Below are 14,498 nucleotides of genomic sequence, written 5' to 3'. Positions count from 1 at the left end.
AAATAGTTTGGTTGTTTTTAGCAAGTGGGTTTTGTAGGGCAATTTGGATAAAAAGATTATTTTTTTCTTCTTCATTTAAAAAAAATTTTCAAATTATTTTTTTCAAAGATTTTAGTGCTCTGAATTATTTTTTCAGCAGTGTATAATATGTTAGAATTGTGCACACTTAAAAGCGAATGGACTCACAGAAGTCCGGAATTAATATTTGTTGAATATTTTGGCTGAAAAAATGCGTAAAAAAGTATGAATATTTTTTTCAAATTAAGTGAGCTTTTCAAGCAATTTCCATATTTCGCCTACTCAGTACTAGAGTGTATTTCACGTTTATCGTTTCGTAGTACAATGAATTTTGAAATCAGCCGTAGATATTGGGTCTGTGTACAGACTATATTTCGAAATGTGGTCCAGATTTGGGGGGGGGTACGATGAGGGGCCACCAGCGCCAAATTACCGACGTTTCACCGTCAACACCGATTGACGATGGATCTACAACGCTACATAAATTTCTACCCTTGTATTTAAATCATGGTATGCCAGATTCCAGGGATGCGTAAAAACGCACTCCTTCGAAAAAGACGTTTTCTAGCAAAAGATTCGTGATACGTTATCATATATACACTTCACAACAAAAAACAATATAGACAAGAGGGTATACACCCTGGGATCCAAAGTCAAGTTTTTACTTCAGAGAAAATAATTATTTTTTTATTATTCGAGCTGTGGAGGAGGTCTGATGGCGTGAATCTTCGCGAAGAATCTGACGTGATGAAGCATGATTGTGAAATAAAAAATTTTAAGGCATGATGGCGTGAATTTTTCAGTTCAGCGTGCGTGAAAACCACAATCATTTGGGGAGAACTTCAGAATTTTTCTCCTCTTTTAATTAATTCCAACTTTCAGGAAAAGTGGAAAAGTACTTGCAGCCTTTCCTATTCCTTCCTCCAATGCGATGCCTTCTTTTGACGTCAATGAAATGTGGGGGGCGTACGGGGTTTGCGATTTCCGAAATACCGAATAATCTTGCCAAAATTTCCGAAATTCCGTAAAAAAAGTACTTGCAATTCCGATACCAATTTTTTGGGGTATTTTTCCTCGTTTTGACTAGTAATTTTTCATCAAATTTGAATTTTCATGTATGAATTCCGAAAAAGGGGGATAAAAAATTTATAATAAATACCGAAATACCGAAGGAATTTTGCCCGATTTCCGAAATTTCGAAGATAAAAGGGTCGATTTCCGCAATTCCGAAATACCGTACGTGAAATGACTTCTTACAATATTTTTCAAGCAAAGATTTGAAACTGCAAACTTTCCGTCGATCTTTTGCTGTCTCGGTTAAGACCAACTTACTTAGAGATTCTGTATAACCAGGTTTTCCTCGAAGGTATTTCGCAACATTTTTGCAGGTGGCAAAAAAGGGAAAGTCCTAGATGGGATATCCCACCTCAAAGTACATATCTTATTTATTTTCCATCAAAATAAAACGATATGTACAGAGGTGGGTGAAAGTGCTCGGAAAATTAGTCCGTTTTGGACTACTGCGTTCTGATTGGTCAGAATAAATTTCCATAATTTTCAAACTTCCCGCTTGATCATTGTTCGTCTTTACTTGAAAAATGTTTTTGCCGTGATGAATGTCTTAAATTTTAGTAAGTGTGACCAATATCTTTGTTTATATCAAAAATCATAACAGACGACCGAGAAAGATTGCAAAATGGCTTCTCTAGTCAGAGATGCTGTGGAAACTTGCATTTCTAGAGTCAACCCAGCATTTTCTGTGAAGCCAAAACAACTGGAATCCATTAAAAATATCATCAATGGACATGATACGCTTGCAATTTTACCTACATCTTACGGTAAAAGCATGATTTATCAGCTCCTGCCATCTGTCTGTAAGATGCTTCCAGGACAGCAACCAGGCAATAATTGTCGTTTTTTCACCACTGAAGGCACTCATCCAAAATCAAATTGAAGAAGCCAACAATTATCTTGAATCTTTAAACCTTCGTGCATGTTCTCTGGATGGTAACTATCAAGATATTGTTTCAGGACGTTTTTTTAACCTTATCATTGACACTCCTGAGGCTTGGCTCAACAATAGTCGTTGGAAGGATATGCTTTCATCAAGTCATTTTCGTAAAAATGTTAAATGTTTTGTAGTTGATGAAGCACACAAAGTTGCTTGGGGGACACCTTCCTCGAAAGATGGAGAAGCTTTCAGAGAGGCCTTTGGAAGAATTGGTACTGTCCGCTCATTTTGCTCCGAGAAAATTCCAGTGCTGGCTCTAAGTGCAACAGTTGACAGGGACTACACCCAATTGATTAAAGTTTCATGTAGTCTATCATCAACATTGAAATATGTCTTTTCGTGTTCAGATAGACCTAATCTTCGTCTTTCATTTGTTAAAATGAAAGAAAAAAGTATTAAATGTTTTGCTTGGGTTTTCAACTGGTTGATAGAACATGCCATCAACTGCCCAAAAATCTTAATTTATTGTTATTCTCAAGAACTGACTGGTTGGTTATTTCAACAGTTCTTACTGTCTTAGCCGAACTTGGAATGAATGCTTTTAAAGATGGTGTTGATTCGAATCAAAATTTGTTAATTGGTATGTATCATGCAGACACGTCAGATTTTAACAAACAAAAAGCCATGGACTGTTTAACAAAAGGAACCGGGAATGTTCGAGTTATTATTGCCACTAGTGCTCTTGGTTGTGGAGTTAACTGTAAAGATCTTTCCTATGTGTTACATTTTGGTCCTGCTCATGGCCTTGTTGAGTATTGCCAACAAATAGGACGTGCTGGAAGGTCTGGTGAAGACATTTCCCATGCAATATTATACTCTTATCCACAAGGTTCTACAGTCATTGCAAAACAGATGAGAGATTACATTTGTGATGGAAATGATTCGTGTTTAAGAACTAAGTTGTTTACTCCATTCAACGAAAATACTAATACTGTTTCATCTATTTCCCCTGCTCACCGTTGTTGCTCTTTTTGTTCAAAATCTTGCGCTTGTGGTGCTGATGACTGCTGTCAATTGTTTTTGTTTGAAGATTTACAAAAATTTAATCAAGAACCGTCAGATTTTAAAATTGTTATTCGTGAAGTGTCTGAAGATGATAAATTTAACTTATCTGATCTGCTTCGTAACTTCCATAATAACTTTGATGATTCTTTGCGTACAGTTCCGTCAGCTTTTCTTAGTGGTCTCACAACCCCTATCTTGAAGAAGATTATTGAGGATTTGTGTTACATTGATTCTCCCCAATATTTGTTGAACACTTACATAGCAGATGAAATCTGGGCTCAACGCATTTATGATGTAATTCAGAATTATTTTGAAAGTGGACCATCCTTACCAAAAAAATCTAAAGTTGATCTAACAGAGACTGTAGAACTTAAGTATGAATTTACAGACTCCTCTGAGCAAAGCTCAGACAATGATTATGATGATGAAAATTTGTAGGTAATTTTTAATCTTTAATGTATATATTTTTATTACTATTTGGGTCAGAACATTTTTAATATATACACTTTACTTTTTGTTTTGCTAACGTTCTAATTTTCTTTTCAATATAAAATACACCAGGTGAAGGTATATAGGATTATTTACAAAAAATATCTCATCAAGTAAGAACAGAACCTACTTTCATAGACTATAACATGAATATCAACTGATATAATCTCAAATGAAAATATACTCAGTGTTTTTATTTTGATTAAAAAACAAACAAAAAATCTTAACTTTTTTGAAGTATTGTGATTTAACAAGAGGATTTTATTTTATTTTTTTTCAAAACTATTTGTACATATTAGAAGTCTTTCATGTTTTTCTCAATGTTATACACTTCAGACACTGCAAAGTTCCATAAAGAAATTAAAACAAACACAATACTTTTCAAAAATACTATAAAAAAGGGTTCAAAAAATTTAAAAAAAAGCCATTAAATAAATTCAAAGATTCTTTGTACTGTAAATAAAAATGCAATGTAGCATACTGATAAATAGAAATAAAAGTTTTTTTTCATTTTTTTGGGTTAAGTTTGTTCAAAGCAAAAAACTCTTTTCTTTTTGTAACCATCCATTCCATAAATGCTGTACAGTCCAGCTTTTGCAGAATTTGACCATTGAAATTCTTGAATGATTCGTATGTCTCATAACTTTCTTTGAATGGATTGTTTTTATGTAGTTCTGATGCTAAATGTCGAACAGTATCTTCTGACTTGAACTTGCGACTTCCAGATTCTTGTTTTTTTACGTCCAACATTTTTTCTGTATTATCAACCATTAACTTTATGTTATTCAGAGCCTTCGAAACTCTTTCTGCGTTATTGTTTTTCGTCAGGTTAGATCTCAGGTTTTTAAGTAGTTCTTTCAGAAAGTTGTTTAAGTGCTCCAAATGTAAATCTAGGGAAATATTTCGGCCGGGGTACCCTTTGTTGTTAACAAAACCTTCCCACAACAATTCGTGAGCAAATTCTGATTTGTGTTTTATGGTGTAAAAATACTTAAGTAGGGACAAAGCATAATTTTTATGCCCATGTGCCTTGAAGTATAACATTGCTACTTTGTAATTTTCCATAAGCCTCTCTCCATCGCCTTCCCTGATTGAGTCATTGATGTTGCGTAGTAACAGATTGAATGACAACAAAGCCTTTTGATAGTCCAGCCGCTTAGTCTCCCACTTTGATCTAAAATGGACAAAATTCCAAATTAAAAAGGCTATTATGTTCTCATTTGGAAGAAGGATGGAATTTTAGCATGGAGATCCAGGCTAGGAAAGTCCCAGATCATCATAAGAGGAATTTAAGGGGATTTACAAATTTTTCGTACACCACGATTGAGTTACGTTTGTTTTATTATGGCGTCAATAGTGTGCACTTTCACCTTAGCCCGAAAGAAATGTGAAATGAAAAGAAGCTGTTTTAATTTTACTTTTTCTGTCTTTGATCAGTTACATGCTTACATCTCTTCCAGACGTCCATTGCTCGGACTCATTGAATGTAAAATGTGTTAAAAATATTTTGGCTGTAACATTTCTTCCTTGTAGCATCGTTTAAACTAGCTAAAAATTGTTAGTTTTAATCTAATCTCACTCCCCATCATCTGTTCTGTTTACTAAATAGACCTTTTTTCAAAGAGGACGTCCTGTTGAATGATTATGTAGTCCAGCCATAAAAACAATGATAGAGCCATACATAATTACTGTATCATGCATATTGTAATAATTATGCATGGTTTTATCATTGTTTTTCTGCTGGACTACATAATTATTCAACAGGGTGGCCTCTTTGAAAAAAGGTCTATTGACAAACGATACAAGGATGCTTTGGTCTCTTATTTTCCCTCAAACCCAATAGACCTTTTTTTAAAGAGGCAGCCATGTTGAATAATTATGTACTCCAGCATAAAAACAATGATACAGCCATGTATAATTTTTAAAATATGCATGATACAGTAATTATGTATGGCTGTATCATTGTTTTTATGCTGGAGTACATAATTATTCAACAGGGCTGCCTCTTTAAAAAAAGGTCTATGCCCAACCGCTTGTGCCAATATGGGACATGGCAGAACATGGTCATTCACACAAATACTTAAACGTTTAATTTAAACCATAACCTTAACGATAATATAACCAAACCCCCGTCTAGCTCTGGGTCCACAGATTGAAAAATTTGACTTGCATCCTGAATTTCCTGAGGGAAGTATATTGTTTGCCGACCCAGGGGGGGGGGGTACTAGGTTTGCGATAGACCTTTTTTTAAAGAGGCAACCCTGTTGAATAATTATGTAGTCCAGCATAAAAACAATGATACAGCCATGCATAATTACTGTTTCATGCATATTATAATAATTATGCATGGCTATATCATTGTTTTTTTTGCTGGACTACATAATTATTCAACAGGGTGGCCTCATTAAAAAAAGGTCTATTTGACGGGTACTGTCAACTGCTCATAACTTGGGACTACCTGACAAAACATGGGACGGCAATTTGGCCACCATTCCACCAAACCTCCAAAGTCATTTGATTATAGAGATAGATAAATATATTTACCAATAAATTTTCTACGTGTAAAATTTACATTTCAGTTGGATGAAATATTTACATTTTAAAAACTTTATACATATGATGTAAATTACATACTACTAGCTTAAGTTGTCCTTCACTATGAAAATGAAAATCATTGAAGCTTAATGTGTACTAGGTATTATTAATGGTTGAATGGAAAAACGGAAGGGAAACAACAAAGATAGTTCCTACAAACTAGTGTCCTCCAGGTAACCTAAAAGTTTGAACATTCAAGTATTAAGTTTGGTATAAGGTCCAGGGTAAGAAGAGAGGGAGAGAGAAAGAGAGAAAGAAAGAATGAGAGAGAAATAACGAGAGAGAGAGAGAGCAAGGGAGAGAGCCTATGAGAGTCAAGTTTCCGCAATTTTAGTGAGAATGAAACGATGCAAATGTTTTTTGAGGGTTTGTTTAGAAGTCTTGCGGAGATCGCCAATGTTAAGTTTTTTGTGTAGATTATTCCGATCTTTAGTTATCTGGGAAGCTATGTTATAGGACCCATACTTTACCGTCTTTGTTTTCGGAGGTTCCAGTTTGTGTTGTGATTGTCTTGTTCCTTCATGGACAGCAGAGTATCTAAGGAAGTCAGCAAAATATGTAGGTAGTTTACCATGTAAAAAATCAAAGGCAAATACACAGTTCTTCACCTGGAGTTGTTTCTTGATAGGCAGAATTGCAGATTTAATAAAAAGAGGACGCAAAGAGTGTCTAGGAGGCTTGAAATGAATTATTCTCAGGGCTTTACAGTATTTTGAAGAACTTTTTATTAAATTAATTTTATTAAACGAGGCCTGGGTCATGAAACCGATAGTCTGGAGACAATAGTTCACATGAGAATCAAATAAGGCATAGTAGATCGAAAGAAGGGTTTTAAAATCAACAAAATGTCTAAGTTTTGACAGAAAGCCTACAGTTCGGGATAATTTAGCGGTTAAATCGTGGACTAACTAAGTCTGAAGTTCAGGTTTTTTGTAAATGATTTTCTGATGCTTCTAAAGAGAATAAGTTCAGTTTTGGAGGTGTTCAAGCTGATCTTGTTAGCTCTGAGCCAGTGGCAAGGAGAGCTTGCCCCTATTTACTCTCCTATTTAATTTTTTAATTGATTTATCACAAAAGGAATACTAGTGTCATCAGCAAAATGAAATGTAGTGGAATTTTCTAGCGCACGTTGGAGGTCATTTATGTAAATGATAAATAAGAGGGGGCCAAGCACAGAACCTTGAGGGACTCCATGTTTAATAGGTATATAATTTGAATTGCTATTTCTGATTTCAACACGATGAGTTCTGTCTGAAAGGTACGATCTAAAAGTTTAAGGGCAGGTCCTTTTATGCCATAGTACTCTAATTTGTGTAGAAGGATGCCATGTTCTACCGTATCAAAAGCTTTTTTCAAGTCAATAAAAACTCCAGCAGCAAACTCACCACCATCTAGAGCTTTTCTTACAAACTCAGTGAGAGCTATCACAGCATGGTTAGTGCTGTGTCCTTTTCTAAAACCAAATTGTTTGTTTGTAAAAGTGGTATTTTTGTCAAAGAATTTGATAAGACGAAGGTGTAAAAGTTTTTCGAAGATTTTGTTAATATTGGAAAGCAGGGAAATCGGTCTATAATTTCCTACCTCAAGTTTGGAATCTTTTTTGTGCAAAGGTTTTATTGTAGCTCTTTTCAGACATTCTGGGTGCCTTCACGAATAGAGCAGTTAAAAATATGAGAGAGGATGGTGCTTGCTGTTGGAGAAATCATTTTCAAGAATGTTGTGGGGATACTGGAGGGCCCTGAAGCTTTTTGGTAGTCTAGTTTATTGATGAGTTTGAGTACTTCTGTAGGCGTTACTCTGGTTAAAAATATAGAGTTTAGGGTAGGATCATTAAGATAGTCTGTGAATGCCTTGTCAGTTTTAGGAATTTTATTTTTTGTATCACCTGCTATTTTTCCTTAGTAATTGTTAAAAGCATCTGCTATGTCTTTATCTCTTGTAACCTGAGTGTTGTTGTGTATAATGAATTTTGGAGAGAGGTCAGAACTCGACTTGATACCAGTTATATCGTTCACCACCTTCCATTTTTGTTTTAAATTATTTTTGTTTTCAGAGAAGTAATTTTTGTAATAATTATTCTTGCTAATTCTTATGAGCTTGGAAAGAAAGTTTCTATGTTTTTTGAATTTGGCATGTTTTTGAGATTTTTGTTCAGGGTTTTTAGCCTTTAGAAATTTTTTGTACAAGAGATTTTTTGTTGAAATTGATTTGATCAGTCCATTCGTTATCCAGGGATTTTTTGGCTGGCAAACTTTTTTCCATGAAGACTTAATGGGAGCATGGTAGTCTATTATGGTGTTAACCTCCGATATAAATGTGTGTAATTTCTCTGAGTTATACTTACCTTCAAATATTTTAGGCCACTCTAGAGTGAGGAAGTCCATTACAAACTCATCTTTGACGAACTTTCTCATATCCCTCTTAATAATTTTAATTTTAGGTATAGTTTTTGGTTTGAGGCTAAGTTTCATAATTTGTGGAAGATGATCAGATATGTTGCAAATAAGGTTAGAGGATGATATTTCTTTATTTATAAAATTTGTAAAAATGTTGTCAATAAGGGTTTTAGAAGTTGGAGTGATTCTTGTAGGCCTGGTGATTGTTGGTAACATGCAATGAGAAAGGTTACAGCTGAGAAAATTGTCAGCCTTTGTGTTCGATTCAACAGTTAATAGGTCCAGGTTGAAATCTCCAAAAATGATAGCTTTTTTATTTTCAGCGAGAATTTTGTCAAGTAAGTCTGAGTAAAGGCTGAGGAAATTTCAGCCAGAGGGTGCTTGTAGATGCATACTATTATGAAATTTTTGTCGTATACAACTTCTCTTACAACAGACTCAATTTGGTTAGTTTTATAAATGCAAGAGCAGCCGCCGGCAGATTTTTTTTAAATATCTGTTCTTTTTTTCCAGGAGAGTAAATTTTATGGGTAAATCTAGGAGAGACTTTCCTCAAAACACCCAGGTAAAATCCAGGGGTCGCCTTAAATACATCTGTTCTTAAAATCCAGGAGCACATTTTAAGGAAAAACACATACAATTTTCCAGCGGACAATCTGTTCAAAAAATCCAGGAGCTAAATTGTGAAAAACACAACCAGATTTTTTTTCAGGGAGCTTCATAATTTTCTTAAAAGGTCTCATTTTCTAGGAGCAGTTTAACTTTCTTAGAGAATAGCTGTTTTATTTTTCCATGAGCATAATATTTCTAGAGAACAGATATACATTTTCCAGGAGTCCCATTTTTTCCCAGAACAGATGATATAATCCAGGAGGCCCAGGATACAGAACAGATCATTTTTTCCAGGAGAAAGGGACCTTAAGAACAGATATTTCATACTTCCTAGCCGGTGGCTGCTCTTGTAAATGCAGAGGTCTGGTCTTGGTAGCGTATCATAGCTATCCGAGATATAGATTCTAGCTCCTCCCCTAGATGATTTGGTACAACAGTCAAAGTGTGTGTAATTGAGAATTTTTGCAGCACTTTGAGCTAATTTTTTGTCCTTGAAACCAGTTTCAGTTATACCTATGAAATCAAATGGTATTTCACAGTTGTTGAGAGTAGAAACTAGTTCAGCATGGTGAAGATTGAGAGAGGCAATGTTAAGATGTAGAGTGGAAATTGAGTTATTGTTCTTGTGTTTTTCATTGAGTTCACTGAGTGATAGATAAGGACATTGAAAATTAAAAGTACTATTGTCTTCATCATCTTGAGTGAGAGCAGAATCTATATTTGAGTTAATCTAGATTTGAGTTAATGAAAGGCGTATTCATAGTGTGCACCCCCCCCCCCAGAATAGTGGGGGGGGTTTGATGTTTTGGGTCGGAAATTTCCAGGTGGGATTTGGAAATTTTCAGGTTTTAGGTGGGAGAAACAAGTTAAGGTGGGGATTAATTTCTTTAGGTGGGATTTTTGGTGTTTTGATAAAAGTTATATAATGTTAGTTTTTTCTTATTTCCAATTTAATGATAATTTTTTCTAAATTTCATATTCTATAAATAATTCTTTTACTATACTAAACTTTTCTCCTTTTTATTTTTAAACAGTAAGAATTTTTGTTTAGTTAATCGAATTAGTATAATTTTTCGTGGGGATAGCATTTTTAGCTGGGATCTGGGAGTTTGGATTGAAGGTGGGAATTTTAGGGTTAGGTGGGACCTAAATTTTTAGGTGGGACCTGGAACCCCCTTGCACACTATGCGTATTAAAAAATACACAATTTCTCTTTCGCACCGAGTAGGTTTTTAAATCAAAATATGAAAAAAATTTGTAGTGGAACACACACCAGTGTCTAGGTGCACTCTAAGAGGAACGAAGAGGTATGATTGATAAACTTGGTGGAGTTATCAAAACAAATTTGTTGTCAAAGAGATTTAACAAGAAGTGAAGAAGAAAATACAGACCAGATATCAACCAGTCCCATGTTTCAACCAATCGTCCCAAGTTAGAACACTTGACGGTATGCCTGAGCCAAAAATCAAAAATCAACACTTAGAGAGTAAAAATTAGCATTTGAAACCGTTAGAGAGATGACTTTTCTCAAAATTTTTATTGATTTTCACTCAAACTTTGCCCAAATTTTAGAAAATCATGACCCTTTGAGAGAGGAAATTTTGAATTTCGTGATTTTGGACCCTTACAGAGACTCAATATTTCTTTTTAATTTTTTTAATGGTTTTTGTACCCCTTTATTGTGAGACTTTTGAGGGTGTGATAAAGGGACCCTTATGGCTTGCACATACCCAGGCCGGCACCCATGCAGTCACAATGTAGCCAAAGGCCTTCTTAGGATCCCGTAGGGGCACCAGTAGGGTTGGGAGCTTTGTTAATTGTGAATGACAATGCTCTGCCATGTCTCATTCGTGCAAGTGGTTAGGCATTGGGTTTATAGACCAAGCAGTATAATAGACTTAAACTCTATATATGTCAAGATTACGGGATTTGGAGTATGGGCCGATTTTACTTTCGTTTTGAGTGGTTTCATTTTCAGTTTCAAGCCAACATCTTAGCAACAGGGTGCTCGCCCATAGTTACAAGGGTTTGTGCAAAAATCTAAACAGAAAATTTTCCAAATTCCAAATCTTTTATTCAATGATTTTTTTGCATTAAATTCCAGCTTACTTTATAAATTTAAGATGAGAAAAAACTTAAGCCACGGATCACGGATTGAAACAAATATGAAGGGTGGGATTTTATGTGGTGGGATATATTTCACGGGTACGGGCGATTTTCAGAAAAATACTAACAAGTTAATTTACAAGAAAAGTACTAAAAAGTTAGAAGAAACACTTGAGAAAGTGTTACTAAAAAGGGTAACACAGGGTAACAGGGGGTAACACAGGGTAACACTGTAACAGGTTGAAAATGATAGCTCTGTGAAAAAGGGGATGAAAGGGGATGAAAAATGGCAATCATAAAACTATGTGCAAAACGTGTAAAACAGCCATTTGAAAGCTATTAAAGCTTCTATCCTTTTGTCTTTTATGAAATATCACATCATCCAGTATCCAACCAGGATTACTCCCGGTAGGATAAAGTTGGTGTGATATTTCGGGACATTTGCGATCGTTATCCTAAAACAGCTATGTAATTTGTAAAATATCAGTGGATGAAATTGATGAACCCCTCAAAGTGTTCGAAATTATGTAAAGTTTTAGAGTTTTTAAGGTTTCGAAGTTTGTTGAATATAATATGTTTCAGAGTTACATCAATAGGATATTTTGTAAATGAAGTATTTTGTGGAGCATGTAAAAATATTTTATTTTAATCGACTTTTGGAAAAGTCCCAAAGCCAAGAGAGTTAAAAGTGAGAATATGTTGAGTCTATGTGAAAAATTGAAAATTAAAATAAGAAAGGAAGCTGTGCTCTGGAGGTGGAGTATGCACAATATTTGCATATTTATTTGGTTGACTTGAGAGCCCCAAGACTGTGTAACTGAATAGCTGCGAAAGAAAAAATCTGGTAGAATGTCTTTGGGGTGAAAATAGACTAGAATTGCAGATTTTATGCAATGAAGACTGCTGTAGCAGAAGATTTCTTAATGTTAAAATGAAATTAAAATGAACAACGGATGAGATGGAGACACCCCCACCAAGGGGGTGGCTGGAGACAGGTGCGGATCCTGGAGTAAGCTCTCCTTGCCACTCTAGAGTCACCCACCATCCCATCCTGACAAACTTAGGTCTGTAGTGCTGCAGCCACTACACTGTGAAATCAAATTGATAAGAGGCAAAAAATTTGCTGGAATTGATTAAAAGAAGCTTTATATTTGACCATAGGATCATTATTTTGTAAAAATAAGCCAATTTGTCAACACGAGTAAGGACAATAGAATAATTGATGAGAATTTATTGTATCTCTAAAACTGCCCTTCCAAGCGTTTGCCTCCTGATAATTTTTATCTATATATTTTTAAAGGCATCTCATTTGGCACAATTAAAATATTTGGTGTAATAGAGCTTACACAGAGCCATCATTTCCAACCTGTTACCCTGTCCTTTTAACCTTTGTAGTAACAAATTTCCTGCAGATGACTGCTGTTGGTTTTATGAAACTTTAACTGATGTTATGACTAAAGCGGTCATCAAAAAATTGCAGGCAGTTGGGTGGACGGAAAGATTTATGGGGTTTTGAAAAGGTCAAAAGAAGGTACGCTTTTTTCTTTCCAGTATTCCACACTGCTGTTATCTTGTTCTGCCCCGCTGTTTGAAATTAATTTATTATTAGTTTTATTTGTTTTGGTTATGTGTTCGTTTGTTCTGCAGAGAAGAGCTAAAGAAAAAAGCTATGTGTTAAAAGCGCAATTTCCAGATTTTTTCCCACTTCTCTGCACCGGAAAATTAGCAAAAAATGTGATGCAGGTGATAAGATATAAAAATGCCACCCTATCATTTGTGATTTTCAATTCCCTAACAAAAGTGGGAATTTGATAGTGTACAACCTAATATTTACTTACATGAAAGTTTCTCTTGGAAAATTAGAAACAAATAAACAAATATATAGAAAAGGAGTAGGAGAAATTCTCAAAAAAGCTGAACATTGAATTTGATCATTTAATAATTGTCTCAAAAAATTTACGTTGACTTTGACAGGTTTTTAATGATTTTGCAAAGTTAAAAAAACTCAAAAAGCTAAAAACTGTCATTGAATTATCTGCTTTATTTTTTATCCATGTTCTTCCATTTTTACAAAAATATGTTTATAATTTGTTTTTTAGAAGGCCAGAAATTGGGTTAAATCAAGCAAAAGATTTTGTCATGCTTTTCTAGGCAGTTTTAAAAACTTTAATGCATTTAAGCAAAATATTAAATACTCAAATGGAAGTCCTTTTTAAACTCTGTCAGGAAATATGTGGAACTAAATTTATCCCTCTTATTAATTATTATATCTGAAAATAAGCTTCTTTAACCACCCCCTATTTTTCTTAATAATAATCTACAATCCGTGAATATTTTTATTTCTTCATCAATAATTTATGTTTTTCAATGTTTTCATATGGAGTACTTTTTTTTAATGAAAAATATTCCCATCTTTATTGATTAAAGAAAGAACTGCTTTTGAGAATCAGAAAAAACTTTTTTGTTGCCACAGTATATATTTAATGGCTGTACCTTTCCTTGGTGTTAATATGAAGATAGATTGAAACTTTAAATCCTGGAACGGTTTAATAATAAAAATAATAAAATCAATAATTTTCAGAATGTTCACAACTTTCAAAAAAAGAAGCTAAAGGGATAGAGATTTTGACTTTGTTGTGATTTTAACTTGCATCATAGTCGAGTTTTGTTTGCATTTTATATTCAATGTAAGATTTTTTATCAGTGGTTTTTTATTTTCAATCTATCCCGAAGAGTTTTCTTTTGAAAAGAAATGCTAGAAATCTCCTCTTTTTTCGTCTTTTTTTGACTTTTTTGAAAAGTGATGTTTTAGCATTTAGGCTATAACTTTTGATCAAGTTGACTTAATTTAATAAATGACCCCTCAAAATTTAAGTTTATCCTTCCTCTTTCCAATGCAAAAAGATTCATTATTTAAAAGCTCATAGAGCTCGAGAAAATTCACTTCAAAGAGTGGAAATTTTTTCTGGGACACCCGGTATGTATGAAATAATACTGAGTCTAGTCTAGGGTATATTATTGCAAAATTCTGTTTCACTCATGGTGCCGTCTGCAATGATGGATTTAGCAATACATTGATAGGTAGGTAAAAAGTAAAGTCAGCTGGAATAATGTTAGAACTGTCTTAAAGCCAGATTGGGCTGTTCCATTAAAAAAACCATACAGGGGGTGGACAAAGCTCTTCAAGTCAAAAAAAAAAAATTATTGAAATTGTGCGGATGCTTGGACCCCCTGGAAAATGGCAAAATTTGCCAAAATACCTTTGG

The sequence above is a fragment of the Clytia hemisphaerica genome, unplaced genomic scaffold (genome assembly GCF_902728285.1).
Source record: "Clytia hemisphaerica strain Z4C2 unplaced genomic scaffold, Clytia hemisphaerica genome assembly, whole genome shotgun sequence".
Taxonomy (NCBI): Eukaryota; Metazoa; Cnidaria; class Hydrozoa; order Leptothecata; family Clytiidae; genus Clytia; species Clytia hemisphaerica.
The sequence above is the reverse complement of the archived record's forward strand: the minus strand, read 5'-3'. Positions refer to the sequence as shown.